Consider the following 17,741-nt stretch of genomic DNA (forward strand, 5'->3'; position numbering starts at 1 on the left):
TGAGAGAGAGTTATTGCCATGTTGATACTACAGACTGGAACCAACCTCCAGAAAGGGCATCTGTCAGTCAAAGTACTGACATTGGATTATTACCTGAGCAACAGAGGCTTTAGTTTGGGCCTTACTCCTCAGAGCAGTTAGCCTTATGCTAATTCACTCACGCACATGTGCACGTTAGCTAGTAAAGGGGACTTTGCCTCATGTCAAGTAATGTAATCCTAATGGCACCTTATGTTACTTTCGGTAATTGCTGGTAATATGGTCCGAATAGGTGACTCCGAAAAGTCTTTATCTTAAAGGCTTCATATGGAGCCTGTGGTACTCAAATAATGTGGTTGACTCGAGAAAGTTAGGTTAGTGGAAAATCCCCCATGAGTAGGGTTACGGGACTACATCCCCTTCCATCCTTCTGTCTTCAGGAAAGAAAAAAAAAAAAAAAGGTTAAGGAAGGTCTTTCCCTGTCACAGACTCTCGGTAGGACATTCTGCACTGTCACAGGAATAAGGCAATGAGGACAAGCAGTGATGGACTGTAAATATCGAAACTGTCATCCAATAGAAACCATTCCTTCCTGTAAGTTAATCCTCTTAGGTTTTTGTTCCAGGGACAGGACGCTGACTCACACAGCTGTTGACTGTTAATAGTATATAAGCTTCACAACTGCTTCCTCAAAGCCAAACTCAGTACTGAATTTATATTCTCTGAATAAAGAAAATCACTTCATTTTTGTGTGTTGAAATTATGCTTTGGTATTGAAGGCAGAACGCTTTGCTGATGACACAATCAAAATAATGTAAATGTAGTTTAATAAACTGTCATTGATTTCTACTTCCAGAAAAGCACATATAATTATGTATTTCCATATGTGTACAATATGTACAATATACTTTGAGAGAGTGAATACTACCAAACAAAACTTAAAATCTAGTTAAAATAAACTAGCACTTGCCTGTGTAGTTTTTGGTCCTACATAAAAATACAGGAATTAGCCGGGCGTTGGTGGCTCACACCTTTAATCCCAGCACTCGGGAGGCAGAGGCAGGGGCAGGCGGATCTCTGTGAGTTCAAGACCAGCCTGGTCTCCAAAGCGAGTTCCAGGAAAGGCGCAAAGCTACACAGAGAAACTGTGTCTTGAAAAAAAAAACCAGGAATTAATTATGAAAACTTATGTGAGGTGTCATATTTTTACAATTATTATCATTATTATGATCATTTACACAAAAATATGAAAGAGTTCCATTTCGTAGGGAAATAAAAATAACATTATTCTTACTTGTAAATAGCTACAAAATATGATAGGATATTTCTAGGTGACAGACATTATTACTAAGACAAAGGTTATCATTAAGAATTTTCTCCATGAAGAAATATCCTGTTCATGTCCTGTTATTCTGGGAGGTTATCAGAGCCAAGTAATATATCACTATTATTTTCTGTGAAATTGTGTTCCCATAGTATTTTATGTGAGTCTCATTAAAATTTTCTCAGATAAGTAAGTTAGACTAGCTATAGCATGTTAGATAAAACTAAAGTTCTCAGGCGTAATGTTTATTTATTTTATGTTAGTGAATTGAAATCAGAAGGGTAGCAATGATAACTCCCTCCTTACATTTTTTATCTCCTCGTCATCATATAATTTACTGACACTCTGGACAGAAGCTTAGTTTTCATTCTGAATCTCCTTTGAAACAATATTCCCTAATGTGTTTCCCGTGTGGGATATTTAACAAAAGGGAGATTGTAGCAAAACCAAATTAGAGAAATAATACATTGGAACAAGCAAAATTTAAATATTAAGATACAGTAGCCCTGTCTTGACCCTCATACTATTTAAGCATATCTTTAAGCATCTCAGATGGATACCTACAGGGAAAACAGACATTTAACAATAAAAAGATTAATTCAGAATCAAACTTACTGTATCAATTGTATTTCCACCTCATTTTCTGGGATCGGGAGAAGGTGATGTTTCACATTGAATGTGAATCTCTACAACATGCTGACATGTTTTAAAATCTTTAACCAGAACAATGGCATCTCTGTTCACTAATATTGCCTGTTCAAACTCAATCATTAAGTTAAATTATAATTTATAATTTAGATATGAAAAGATAAAACCTCAGGCTGGCAGTCATTCTCCAGGTTACATTTGTGATTTCACATTCCCCCTTTACGATCTACCATTATGGTTAGAATTGCAGTTTGTTTGAAAATAAGAGTTCCTTGGTGACTGATACAATGGCACAATTTCTAATCGGTTTCCTTGGCTCTCCCTGCCTGCCACATTTTGCCATTTTTTTTTTTGTTGTTGTTATAGAGTACAGCGTCTAATTTTTAAAAAATATTTTTACTATATATTTTGTTTAATCCTTGCATATTGACATCTGCAATCAATGAATTTTCTTACATGCCCTGTTAATTTACCTTTGAGCATTTTCTTTCCTCCTTCCCTCCCTCCGGCTCTCCCTTTCTATACCCTTCTTCCCTTCCTCTCTCCCTCCCTTCCTCTCTCCCTCCATTCCTCCCTTCCTCTCTCCCTCCCTTCCTCTCTCCCTCCCTTCCTTCTTGTTTTGCGTTTTGTCCAGATTTATACAGCTATTAGTCCGTAATGTCTTCTACCACAGAACAAGACAGTGTATGCTCCAAGTTGCAGAAAGATGGGTCATCCCTAGGACTGATTACTTTGAACTCTTCAGTCAGGTACGGCTTCATTCAGTTTATTCCCTTAGCTTAGGTAGAGCATGAATGTGAATGTCAGAGAGTGTGATGGGAACTGTGTAAGATCATGACCATGATTCAAAAATAACTCTCTGAGTTTTAAACAGCACAACCCATATATACTCGGTGTGTGTGTGTGTGTGTGTGTGTGTGTGTGTGTGTGTGCGCGCGCGCGCGTGCGTGCGCAGATATTATTTAATATTAACTCCACTTTGAATTGTACATGTGCAACTTAAGCAAGCTACTCCCCCATGGACGTTAAGACTATACTTTCTGGAATATATGACAACTATGTGTAACTTTAGAAAGCAGCTTTTTTCCATTTCTTTATCATTAGTTCTCAAAATATAAATATTAAAACAACTAAAAAGACACATTTAATCATTTCTGTGAACTAACTTTCCTTGCCCCTCACTTTCAAATGTAAGACTATAAATTATCTACATAATTTAGATTTTAAAATTACAGATGATTAATGAAAATGTTGAAATGGTACTCCCTGCTAAATCTTTAATTGCTGTAAATGAGTGACTTACCTAATAGCATTTAATCTTGGCCACATAAACTAATTTTAATGTATTCTAAAGCTTTGCATACAAATTCCAAAGTGTTTTCAGGGAATGTTTAATTTTATTGCTAAACCTTATTTTGACTCTATTATACATGTAATCGTTTTTTTGTCCATCTCTTGAAATTACATATAAAAATTATTTACAATAATATTTACAATATTTACAACAATAAACTTTATGTGTCCATTTTTCTTATTATAACAAACTTAAGGATAAAACTAGAGTGAAGAGAACAGTTTCTTTGTAGAATTTTTCTATATTTTATTCTTTTGTCTATATTTCCAACTCATGTGAATAAAGAGCAATAAATTAAGCAAATATATAACCAATATCCTATAAATCTATACCATGGTGTATAGACATCCAGGATTAAATAGATAAAAGTTATTTATTTCCCAACCAGACATCATACTGAGTATCTCTCATGAAAAACAAGCTATGTGCTCCACAGCCTTCTTGACCATTCTATGAGGTAAATACTCTGCCTGTATTTATGATGCAATCTCTTTTAAAGAGGACATGCTACAGCAACAATGGAGTAAAACAGAAAGCTTAGATTTTACAAATTGATTTCTAAAATATGCTATTTTCCTTTTTAAGTCATAGGGTACAAAGCATATAACACTTAACAGAACAACACAATGTGGAACTTAAAGGGTTTGAACAGAGATGTAGAATGACGTCCACTTACGTACTCCTCAGTGTTTTACTGCAGCCCTCTGGATTCGTTAGGCAGTTTGTGAAGATCTAAGGACTGTGAAGATAAACTGGAGGAGGCCCTCTCACTTGACAAGCTTATATGTAGTATATAGTGATGTTTGGGGAACACACTAAGGAACATGACTTCCCCACTCAATGTATTTGTTACGTTGCTGTGACAGTGTAAGGAAGAAGAGATTTATTTTGGCTCATGGTATCTGAAGGACTAGAGTCAATCCTGGTGTGCGATGCATAATGGAAGAGCTCTGTAATACAGAGAGAGTACAGCTGAGGTATCTCCCATTTTTTATCACACTCAGAAAGGAGGGAGTGGGCAGAGTTAGTGGCCAGGATATTTTCCTCCAAAGGGTTTGCACCTACTTTTTAAAAAGTTTACAAGCTCGAAGGTCAGTGCCACCAACCAGAGAGCAAGTGTCCAAACAGATGAATTTGAAGTGGACATTTCAGATTCAAGCCATAATCTAAGAAGTGAAAAAGGGTGAAACGGAAATGTTTCAAAGATAATCTCCTTTTCTTCTAGATATTTATAGAGAAGTTGAAAATTTAAAAGTCACTTTATACCAAAATGTCAGAACATTTAAGCTGAAGTTAGTCACAAACACTGAAACCAATTTTTGTGCTCAGCAAAGTGTATCAATTCTCTATGACTGAAGTGAAACCAGATGGGTAGACATCACCATAGTGGTAGGTCATCTATTCAAGCTTTCATGGAAAGATTCAATAAATATGCATTTGTCTAATTTAGTGTTTGTTTCTTTCTTTAAGACTGGATCTCTATGTAGCCCTAGCTTTCCTGGAACTCAAAGCAACCTGGCTTCAAAGTGATAGAAGTATGCATACCTCTGTCGCCAGAGAGCTGGTATTAAAGTGTGCACCACCAAGCCTGGCCTGTGCTCTATTATTTTTAAACAGCCAAAATAAATGAATGAATGAATGAATAAATAAACAGATGGATAAATGAGTAACCAAATGTGTTGTTTAGTGTAGTAGAATATTTAAAGGTGTGTTACTTTTGTTATGTTGCATTTGTTTAACTCTGTGAAAATGTGTTACTCTGCCTGTGTAAAACACCTGATTGTTCTAATAAGGATCTGAATGGTCAAGTTCTAGTGGGTAGCAAAAGCAATAGCGACTTGAAAGTCAGACCTTATTGCTAAAGACTCCATACACGTTGATCACTGGACCTGGAGGAGTCAAACTTTATTGACCAGGAAACTTCTCCCCTGCTAATTGGCTGTCATAGTGCCATAAGGTGCTGTTCATGTTGCTCAGGAAGAACAGTTATGAATACTATGACTCAGGTATGAACCCTGGAAGCTAAAGTAACACACATATTGACAAGAAATACCCATGAATGGATTTGTGGCATGAGTGTTATGGGGATAAGCAAAAACTTTCTAGTTAGAATTAAAGCCTACTACATAGAAGAAAAACGTGCCTGGTACAGTAAATGTGGCTAAGAACTCATAGCTGAGAAACTCCTAGGTCCTTCCTTTTTCTACATGAAGATGGTATCAAACTGATTTCTAAAGATGTATCTTTATCCCCATAGGTTAGTCCCTCTCACTCCTCATCAGAGAACTGTCAGTGCAGTTAGTGACGGTTAATACTGAGACTTACAACTGGTAAAAATGCAGAAACAAGTGTTTGTAGAGTGCTGTCATAAATGGAGTATGTATGTATGTATGTTTGTATGTATGTATGTATATGTCACACCCTCATGAGCCAAGGCTAAGAGACTATTGAGGAAGAATGCCTGAAATTCTATGGCAACTAGAGTCCTTAGAGAGAGATGATATTAAACAATGTATTTTAGAAATGAAAAGAATGTTTCCCTCTTGCACTCACAGTGTCATTGGTTGTCATTAAAAGACCTGTATAGGATCAAGCCAGTCAACATTCCAGAGTTGCTGGAGGGCAACATAAACCCACCTGTGCAGAGTATCTGTTGACATTGTTGGCAGGTTAGAAGGGAGACAGAGGATCCATTGGCATTGTTGGCTTCTGGGATTTATACTTTAACAATTGTCAACACTGATTGATTACTTACATTAAAAAAAAAAAAAAGGGAGCCGGGAGGTGGAGGCGCACGCCTTTAATCCCAGCACTTGGGAGGCAGAGCCCGGCGGATCTCTGTGAGTTCAAGGCCAACCTGGTCTCCAAAGCGAGTTCTAGGAAAGGCACAAAGCTACACAGAGAAACCCTGTCTCGAAAAACCAAAAAAAAAAAAAAAAAAAAAAAAAGGACAGGAAGTTGGCAGTGGGAGTGTGAGTAGAGGACAGTGTCAGAGGAGAGGGCCAGGAAGTGGCAGTGATTGAAATACATCTATACATTGTATGCATGCATGAAATTAATTCTCAAAGAATTAATACAATATTCTATTAAAATAATTGAGACAAGAACAAAAGGAAAATATCACATAGATGCCCCCACTCTCAATATGTGTTCTATATTGTCTAATACTTGGACAATTACATATTGACACTATTCTCTTAATTGGAAATACTACTTTCTTTTTAGAACACATTACACTATTTTAAGATTTTGTATTGATAATAAAATCACTAAAGAAAACTGTGTTAATGACATTGCTAAGCTTCCTCAGATTAGTAGCCAGGGTACACTTTGAATAATTAGTTATTTCCTCTCAGGAATTGGATCAGACATGGAATCCTCAACATCCCCACATAATCATAGAAAGAGTACCCTATTGATCTCATACAGACAGTTGGACATGGCAGCACCAAATCTAATAGTATAGTTGGAAAGCCTCTAGCTTACCTATTCAGAATGAAAACCCAAGGTTAACAGAGAGAAAAGCAGAGTGCATTGTGTGGAGGGTGCAGAAGAAACTACTTTAGTGATTGTATTATCAATACACAATCTTAAAATAGTGTAATATGTTCTAAAAAGAAAGTAGTATTTCCAATTAAGAGAATAGTGTCAATATGTAATTGTCCAAGTATTAGACAATATAGCACACACATTGAGAGTGAGGACATCTATGTGATATTTTCCTTTTGTTCTTGTCGCACCCCACTCAAGGGATCCAAAACCTGCTTGTCTAACATTTCATTTTTACTTTGGAAGAATTGCCATGGAATCTACGTAAAATGAAGTTGCTACATTTTAAACAAAATGTTTATTAGTGACATGCTATGCATTTCTGTGTCATAATTATAATTAAGGGATAATATAATAAATATTTTTCTATTAATTTATTTTAGTAGAAATAATTATACAATATGTCTTAGATGCATTTGAATACTGCAATAAACTGTTCAGAACTATGAGTTTCAAATACAAAATTCTTATTTCAGCTGGGCGGTTGTGGCACACGCCTTTAATCCCAGCACTAGGGAGGCAGAGGCAGGCAGATCTCTATGAGTTCGAGGCCAGCTTGGTCTACAAAGCGAGATCCAGGAAAGGCACAAAGCTACACAGAGAAACCCTGTCTCGAAAAACAAAACAATAATAATAATAATAATATTTCAACTTCAATTTGAAGCATATGATACCCTTGGTAAATACAGAAGAAATACTTTTAAGGAGACTGTTTCCTATTCAAGTTCAACCTAGCTATCTTATATAATGTCGTATACATGTGTAACTTTCTTAAATTCTAATTCTAAGCATAATTTATCAAGTGCTCACGTCAAATTGCTAGAGTTTATATCTTCAATATTTGGCTTCCTTATCCTATTAAAACCTAGAAAACTAACTGTAAGTATACATGCTTAATAAATTTCAATTCACACTGTCACATTCATTAATTGGTGCTGTGCACTAATACAAGTTCATTGATCTTCTTCCAATTCTCCCTTGTGAGTAATTTCATTCTTAAGGAGACATCATTAGATGTAATAAGTGGTGGCACTCCACTTCAACAAATGAGTCTGGCTTGACAGCAGAAACATCCAGTTAATAATGAAATAGAAGTGACTTACATAATTTCTCATATTGTAACATGTAATTCATTGCAATCAAGGAAAAAAAATTCCATCTGTAGTCATTTAGTGATGAATTATCTTGAACTGCAAATATTTAGGATATTGCTTAAATCAACTGGGAATCATATATATTTTCCATGGTCTCCTCTTTATCCTTGACAAGGATTTTTCTTAAAGATATGTAGTAAAACATTAAAGTGCTTTTAAACAAATCTTCATTTTATTAATGCCATGGGGGGGATAATTTTAAAAACTTCCACTCACTGATTTAAATATAGAGTATTATTTAAAAACCTACTTCAGGTCTTCTATTGATAGAAAGATTTCTTTTTACTTTCTATAATTTTGATTTACACACACACACACAAACACTGTGAACACTGGAGGAAAAGTTATTAAATATTTTGTCTTAGGATACATTTTTATAAACATTTATTCTAATTTTAATTATGTATACCTATGAGTGTATATGTATATATATATATATTAACCTTGTATTTTGTTATTGTATTTTATTAAGTACTAGTCAAAATAATTAAATTGTATTTAAAATTATATATCTATAATAAATATTTTATTCTCTTATACCAAAAAAAAATTCCCTTTTAGTCTAAGGGAATTAAGGGGCCTTGCTGAAGAAACAAGTTTTCACTACAATGATTGAAAAATTATATCATTTTGTAAATGCTAAAATACACATTGTAAATCCAAAAGGGAAAAATTGCTGTTCATATCTCCAAATACTTCCATAAAAGTTACCATATTTTCATTAACATCTTAAAGAACTAAATGTAAGAAGATGTATTTAGAATACTTTTAGTTATTGATAAATATTTTAAAAAATATGGAAGTATTAACATAACAAAATTTAAAAGTTAAAATCTCAAGAAATTTTATATTATAAAATCCTTGCCACAGTTAAAGTCTGCATCAAAAAAATGCACATCTTATATCTAAGTTTTGCAATCATTTCATACCCAAAATGGTCTGCTTAAGACAAGATACATGATAATCCTATTAATATTTTTTCTTCATATCAGAAGCTTAATGAAAATGGAAAAAGAAGTTACTGGTTTCTCATAATTACCTGTGAGCTTGAAAAATATTTCCAATTTTTTCAATGTGAAGGCTTAGAAAATACATCACGTTTAATCAAAGAAAAAAATGCTTGAAATCTTACAAACAGTCATACCAGAAAGAACTGTATCACTTTATTGAAATAAAAGAAACAAATAAACTTCACCACTGGCAATTTAATAGATAATATAGATGCTTTTATCAATGTATAATATATTGGGTGACTGACATTTATTTCCTTTATATCTTTACCTGATATGAATCTTTAATTTTTAACGTATTCTTTTCATAAAAGTATTTGTCACAAAATGTTCACGAATGTACCTTCTGTCCATTTTTTTTTAAGGTGTCCGATAACCCTTTGAATGACAGTCCCATCCCTAAGCCTTTGCACAGAGGAATCAAAGTAGAATATGGAATTGAAACTACTAATCATACCACACTAACCCTCCCAGTCCCAGCCTATGTGTATGGGTGTCTACATATGCATTCATTCAGAGCATAGCATTAAGTCATACACAAAGTCGCAAATGACTTCTGGCCCTGTCACCATTGTCAGGTGTTGTGGAGCAATTTCCTCAAATTGAAAAATCTGATCCTGGAGAGTATCTCAGGATACTCAGGAGTAAACTAAATGCAGAAGTCCCAGGATGTTAAAACTTTGATGATGAGTCACAAGGTTACATAAGTCATGAACACTTGCTGGGCTGAGGAGGTTCTGACCTGTCAAGCAGCCTGCCTGTGCTGCAGAGAGCCCTAGGGTGGCTGCGTTAGTGACTCATCACCCAGGCTGAGTTGGACTTTACAGTGCTGGAGCGGCTTCTGAGTCACCCTCGGTCCTGTAAGTAAGCCCACTAGATTCACAGGTGTGTCAAAAGTGACTTTGGAGGGATTATTAAACTGATTTGCCATTTGTTTTCTATCTGCAGTGAGTAGGAGTTTGTTCACTTCTGTGTTCAAAAAGCCAAACATGAGCCAATGAAAAGTATAAGTTATTGTATGTGCTCTGAATACTAACAAAGTTGATTAACAAAGTTGAGGAATTCAAATGTTGAATATTATATATATATATATATATATATATATATATATATATATATATTCTGATTTATGCCTTGAAATTCTAAATATATTTTTCTGCTAGGGTATAGCATGGTGCTAGTTTAAGATTTATTACTAATGACTAATAAATTATTAAATGTTTAAAGAAAAAAATGATGTATTCAAAAATTAGAACTACAAGGGGGTTAGTATATTTTTTTATTTTTTTTTATTTTTGTTTTGAAATACAATTCAGTTCTATAATTTTAAAAGTAAATGAAAAATACACATGATATAATGAGAGTATTTTGGAAAAATAAAAACAGCACAGCAATTCCAAATTATGGTATCAACAAGAGCCACTTTGGACTTCATAGATGTTAAAGAATGTGACCAAGAGTGCATTGGTTAAGTAAATGAATTCTATTGATTTTAACTACTCCAAAATGAAAAAGAAAATGGTGGAGGATGGTTAAAAACAATGTGATTATTTCTATCTGGGAACTCAGGATGAGCAGAAGGCAGACCACACTGGATATGTAATTGCCTAATTAAAGTCTAAAGACACTCTGCCAAAGGGACGCATGAGCATTGGATTGGTGAGCGGCAAATGAACAAATATTTGGAGCTGAACCCTCTGAGCATTAGAACAGATTGAAGCCATCCATTTCCTCAACTACAGCGCCTTCTGTGCTACATGGAGCACAATTGCTAAAGTAATAAACACCCCTAAAGTTCTGAAGTTGAAGCAAAGATTTACTTAGTAAGACACATCTAAGTATCATTACTCTGGTAAGATCAACAGGATTTTAGGATCATCAGACTAATTTAAGTGGTCCACTACTCTCATAGGGTAGAACTTCTATGCCCTTCCTATGGCACATGATGGGCACGTGCATATGCTTCCAAAGAGAGTATGAGATTATTATGGTCATCACTAATTACAATCTTGATAGGGATATTTACTTAAGTAGAAAAGCAAAAAAAAAAAAATACTTTCTAAACTTCTTTCAAACAGACAAAAATATTATATAAGACACATTTTGAATGTATAAACCCAAGAATCTTGTTAAATACAAGAAAATGTTCAGATATAGCATATGTTTGACTCCCATTCTCCTGTCAATTCTTATATGATTTCCATTAGTTTTTCAAAGAATTGACAAGTGTGAACGATTCTCTTTGAGTTTTTCTTTCACATATTGCAAAAGAAATCATTCTCATGAATCTATAGTATCTCACTTGAGATAAGCAGCAGCAGGTTCTCCCATTTTTACTATTTACATTGCTGGTTATATTTGATTTTTCTCATTTATTTAAGTTGAGTCACAGAAAGAAGCTAAGTATTTACACATGAATTGCATATTATTTTAACTTACACATCATTGTGAAATATTTTTGAATCTCTGAAGTACTTGTCATGTGTTATCTATATATTTGTCATTTGTGGTTAGCTTACCATATTCAACATAAAACGTATTGTAGAAATGAGGATGAATGTAAAAGAAACTTACATGATAAGGAAATTAAAGTACTCGTGCATATGTATGTGTGTGTGTCAGAGAGAGAGAGAGAGAGAGAGAGAGAGAGAGAGAGAGATTGAGTATTGTTTGTAAGTATGTGTACATGGAAATCAACTAAAGATACTATGGTGAACATTGGTTTTTATCAGAAACATTTAACGTTTTATTCATGCAATATTCTGTGGAGATCATTAAAGTTGCATTCTGCCAGCATCACAACCTGCTTTTATTGAACCTGAAAACAAAAAAAAAAAAAAAAAAACCAAAGCAACTATGTATACAGAAATAGATGATAGATATATAGAACTCTGAATTGAAATAAAAGGATTTTTTAATTTTTGCTTGTTTATATAAAACAGTATCACTCTAATCTTTCTCATCAAAGAAGGTTATGAAAGGGTATTTTGGTTTGAGAAAACACGTGACTTACAAATATTTTATCTAGGAAGCGAATATGAGTTAGAGCCTCAACCACAAGTCTTTGCAGAGTCTATGGAATAATCTACTTATTGGAATAAGATTTCCTATTTCATGGATCATTAAGGTTTTTCAAGTTATTAAGATGTCCTATTCAGATCAGGAACAAGGGCATTATAAAATGGCTTTTCTACCTGTAAGATACCTAAGGCTATATCCTGTCAGGTTTTTGTCATTTATAGTACTCACACCTACAGGAAAGAAGACTGTATCTAATTGCTCTAAGTGACAGAAACATTTTTCATGGTATGTAAATTTTTATCTCTGTAAAACATCAGATGATTTTTTTTCTTATAAGCTCTTAGCCAGCTGAAATAAATCTTTCTCTGTTATATCTTACCATCACAAGTATTTATACATAGTATTCATGTTAGCCCATCTATCAACATCTCTCTTAGTCATATATATTACCATATATATTATGTGTCCTTAATATTCTTTATCAGATTATATGTCTCTTTTCTCTCATAATTTTTCACTATCTTTAGTATGACTCTGATCTTTCAAATTGTCTTTTTGTGAAAGAAGAGATAGGAGAGAAAAAAGAAGAAAGAAAATCCAAGAGACATATTTGAAAGATATATAATTTTTGTGATAAAAGACATACATTTTCTATTATATATAAATCAACTATTTGGTTTTCAAGGAAAACATGGAAAATATTTCATATTAATTGACTTTTGTGTTACATAAAAATCATCAATATCTTAGGTACTTTATAACCACATGCTACTCAGTATCTTATTAGACCAGAAGCATTAATAACCACTATATTAACAGCACTGTCTTTAAGTTTCTACATACATTATATTTTATTTACTATTATAATTATTATTGCTTTTATTGTATGTCTGTATGGTAGAAGTGTGTTTGAGAGATAGAGATAGAGGAGAGAGAGAGAGAGAGAGAGAGAGAGAGAGAGAGAGAGAGAGAGAGAGAGAGAGAGAGAGATCGATCAAGGCACGTGGACCATGCACAGACAAGGAGTTTTGTCAACAGCTGTGTGGTGTAAGTTATTCCTTCCATCTTTACATGGTTTCTGGGTGTTAAGCTCAGGTCATTGGGCTTGCATCACAGAGCAGACAGCCCCACACTGTGTTTTAAAACTGCAAACAATGTTTGGCTGGTCATTGACTGATGGGCATGGATTCTTCTACAAAATCACTCTCCAAACTTTGGAGTCTGAGTAGGTATCTGCACAACTTGAGAGTGCTTCAAAGTATTTAGACACCACACTTTGCAAGATTTTAGATAGAGAAAATGAACTCATAAACTGAGCATTTTTACATGTACAAAATGCAAATATTCTTATACTAAAGTAAATAAAGATCAGTAATAAATGTTGTCATTTAACCTTACCATGTGTCATATTTAACTTTCCTTTATAGCAAGACAGAAAAACAAACAAACAACAAAAACAAAAAACAAAAAAACCTCAGCATGGAAACTCCTTTCCCACTCCCCTTTCTTCCCTCTAGCCCCTACCAGGTCTCCTTTCTCTAATTCTTCCTAAGCCCCTCCCACTCCAAAAACGATGGTCTCCTTCGATTAATTACTCTTGTTATGCACACATATTCACAAGTATAAAAATACGATCTTTCTGAGTCCCTTTTGGTTGTTTGCGTGTTTATAATTTCAGAAATGACAACTTTCTATTGCACAACTAATAAGGGGCCCATCCCTGGGAAATGTAATTCTCCCTGTCTCAGAAGTCATTACTTGCCTGTTCCTTGTTTAGGATGGGATGGTGTATAATTTTCCCCTTTCCACATTCCAGAACACTACGGAATCTGTTGTGAAACTGTCTCTCCTGGAAATGGCTGCTACAAGACGACCTGAATAATATAAATATAGCAATATAAAGGAAGCTACTTTTAAATAATCATCACCAGAGACTATGTTATTGTTCGCACCCGTTTTGGTCAAGCACGTTGATGTTATCCACACTTTTGAACATTTTCTCTCAGATTAAAGATTTCTTTTCTTCTTTTCAGATTCTTAAGCCTTCCAGAACAAGAACTGCTAACTACTTGCATGTTTATTTTTAATTTTTTTGGGGGGAGAGCGTGTTTTTGTAGTTTTGATGTTCCCAAGTATTTATTTCCCTTTCATTTTGAAAACACAGAACACAATGTTTTTTCTATAGTTTTATATTTCATTCTTAGTAACTACAAAGCATTTTGCTATTTAAGGGACTTCAATGATAAACAAAGCAAAACATACATGCAACCGTAATGCTTATGTTCCAGTGATAAAGTAATAATTACTCAAATAGAAGATATGTAAGTGCTAATAGTGACAGGTGCTAAAAAAAGAGTGGCCCTGCTCCTCTATTAACTCTTCTCTAGGGTGTTCTTAAACAGAGTAGTGGTAGGGGGTCTGTATTCCACTTCATGGATAGCTCCTTAGCAGGAGAGTCCAGGTCTTCATTTCTACAAAATTCCACATAGTGTCTAGTAGAGATGCTGTATCATGTCCTCAATAAATGCATGTTAAATTGCATGCAGGTGTGCTCACTGGGGGCTTTCTGCTCAGCATTAAAGTGATGCTGTCGACCACCTGCTTCAGACATAGCTGGGCTTCTTGTTAAAATGCAGACCCCTCTGAGACCTTTTGAGTAAGAATCTATGGTGGAAACAGAGAACTTCAAATTTCAATTAACTTCCCAAGTGATTCTCATGCACACTACTATTTTGGGAATCATTGGAGCAGAAGATATGAGGCACATCTTTAGAGAATATTTGCCACTCAATAAAATCTTTGATGCAATACACATGATATAACAAATAAAAATCGGAAGACTTTGAACATATTTCTTTGTGTATATAGTCAAACCTGCTTCATAAGTATATTACTTTATTGCATATTATGTGTCCCCAAAGCAATCTGTGAGATTTTGCCATGCATATAAATAAATTAAGAAACAAGTATTCCTATTTGCCTACTCACGATCTCATCTTTCTGTAAAATAAATGCCCACATTTTCTTTTGGTAAATAGTTTCTATACAAAATCAGTAAACTCTCCATCCGGGCATCTTTGTCACTTGAATATCCATGAGCACTGATAACTACCAAGCAAATATATGCAAACTTCATGAAGTAGAGCTGCAATGAATTAAATAGCCTGATTTTGTCATATCCCTTACCTCCTTTTCCTGATTAAAATGTGAGCATGCATCTGGAGGTAAAAGTTATATGCTTCTAACAGTGGAATAAACCTGAAAGTTCCGTGGAGGTTTATAACAATGTGTACTGAATGTCCAGTTGCCTTTCTTAGATTTACTGTCCTATGGGAAATATTAAAACTTTAAACTTTAAGCAACTGTGCTAAGATTTATATTCTTGAATACGTCTTTTAAATATTGGCTTACACTTATTTTATGTGTACGAATGTTTTGCTTGCATGTATGTGTGTACATCATGTGTGTGTGTGTGGTGCCTACAGAGGCCAGAAAAGGTCATTAACCTCGTTGAACTGGAGTTCTAATAGTGTATGTCACCATTTGGGTGCTTTGAACTAAAGCTGAGTTCACTGCAAGAGCTAATAAGCTGCTAAGCCACTCCCTCCAACCCCTGTTCTTGAATTCTAAATATATATACTCAGGGAAGGAAAGATGTGATAGGACAGATCTGCACCATATGGCTTCCCAGTGCTGAGAAGAGTAGCAGACACCAGAATTATCTCCAATGGATAACCACTCACAAATGAAAAAAAAAATTTTTCTCCAGGAGAATTTCACTGGGGGATATAACCTGCTCCTAAGGGCAGCCACATGCTCAGCAGTAGATGGCCAACACTAAAGTAATTTTGTGGCATTTCGGAGGTTTCTGTCTCATTTTTTTTTTCCTTTACAGGTCCTTTGCATGTATATTATGGCTTCAGGTTTTGTGTTTTTAGGGAATTCCTGTATATACAAACAAAGGCTTGTGTCTCTGCATTTAGATATGTTTCTTGTGCTTTTTCTTTGGATCTTCTTTTTTTCTGCTCATTTTGTTTTATTATTGCTTGTTTCTTATTTTATTTTATTATTATTCTTTAGATGCCGGCTTCTCCCCCTAAGAAGAAACAGAAAGGATGTGGATTTGGATGACAGGGGAGGTGGAGAGGAGGACGTTCTCAGAGGAGTTGGGGGAGGGGGAAACTGTAATCAGAATATATTGGATGAAAAAATATTTTAATAAAATAAAAACTTTTTTAAAAATGTGTGACAGACAGAATAACGGTATCCAAAATATGTCTGTTATGTAATACAAGGGATCTGCAACTATTTCAGATATTCTGGTAGAGGTGAACCAAGATTGCTAATCAGTACACGTCAAGATATCCTAGATTCTTTCTATATGTGCAATCCATTAAACAGAGTCCATAGGAGTCTAAGGGGAATCAAGGACTCAATGTCTATGACACTTGAGAAGACCATTCCACTTAAGACACTATTCCTGGCTTGGAACATGAAAGGGATAAGATTGATTGAAAGCTGGAAACAGCAAAGATATAAATTATCCTAATGACATATAAACCAACTGTGAAAAAGATCATTTCAGCCTAGTGAAATGCCGTTTGGAATTCTGCCGTTTGGAATTCTGTCCTTTCTAGGTATAAAATGAAGGCTGGGAAATTAGCTCTATTGGTAGAGTGCATTACTAGTATTCTCAAAATCCCAGGAGTAATCCCTTCATTAAGCCCTGCTAGGTGTAGGCCTTAATCCCAGGACTTTGGAGGTGGAAACAGGAGGGTCAACAGTTACAATCGTTCATTTCTAAACTGTGAGTTCTAGGCCAGCCTGGTCTACAGGATACCTAGTGTCCAAAAAAAAAAAAAAAAAAAAAAAAAGAGCACGAGAGAAGGGAGAGAAAGAAATGGGAAAAATAAAACAACAGAACAAAACAACTATAAAATGATACGTTTGCTTTATATCACTATGTATACACAAAATATTACCACATCAGTAAAAACATATTGACCTAAAAAAGATAACGGGATGGACTATTTAAAATTAACAGAACTCTCAAATGGTCTATTACATAAGGATTTTTTGCTAGAATACAATTATCCTTCATGTAGTAGTACATAAAATTTAGGTGACACAACTGAAAAATTCTTCATCTAACTCATTCACTATTGTTTACTGTCCTTTCATTTGCCCCAGAATTAGAAGAGTAAGTTAACCCCCAAAGTTACTAAGTTTGGACATTGTTTGAGAGATGATTGTCTAAAAGTTTAGTAGTAGCTAACAATCTCTAGAACCAGGTGCATGGAGATTTGAATGTTGAAATAATTAAACTTTTTACAATTTAAGTTAGGTCTTTGACAATGCCATTAATGCATATAATGTATTCAAATTATTGTCTCCTGCCACCTTTTCTTACATGTTTTCACCCTTATCAATCCTGTCTGGTAACATTTGTATCTTTCCCAGATTCACAGTTTGGCTTTGTTGTATGACCCAACCTAGCCTGGCTGTTAATCGCCTCATTACTGTGCAAACCAAGTAGACTTATTCACAGTGTTGCTAGATCCCGATTGCAATGACAGTTCATTGCCCTGAGCACAGCTTTCCTCAGCCCTTCTACAAAAATGCCAGCTCTTATAACCATTCTTTCTCTTTTCCTTCATGTTCCCCAAGCACGGCATATATGATTTATATAACGTAAGCCTGAA

The sequence above is a fragment of the Peromyscus eremicus genome, chromosome 17 (assembly GCF_949786415.1).
Source record: "Peromyscus eremicus chromosome 17, PerEre_H2_v1, whole genome shotgun sequence".
Classification (NCBI taxonomy): domain Eukaryota; kingdom Metazoa; phylum Chordata; class Mammalia; order Rodentia; family Cricetidae; genus Peromyscus; species Peromyscus eremicus.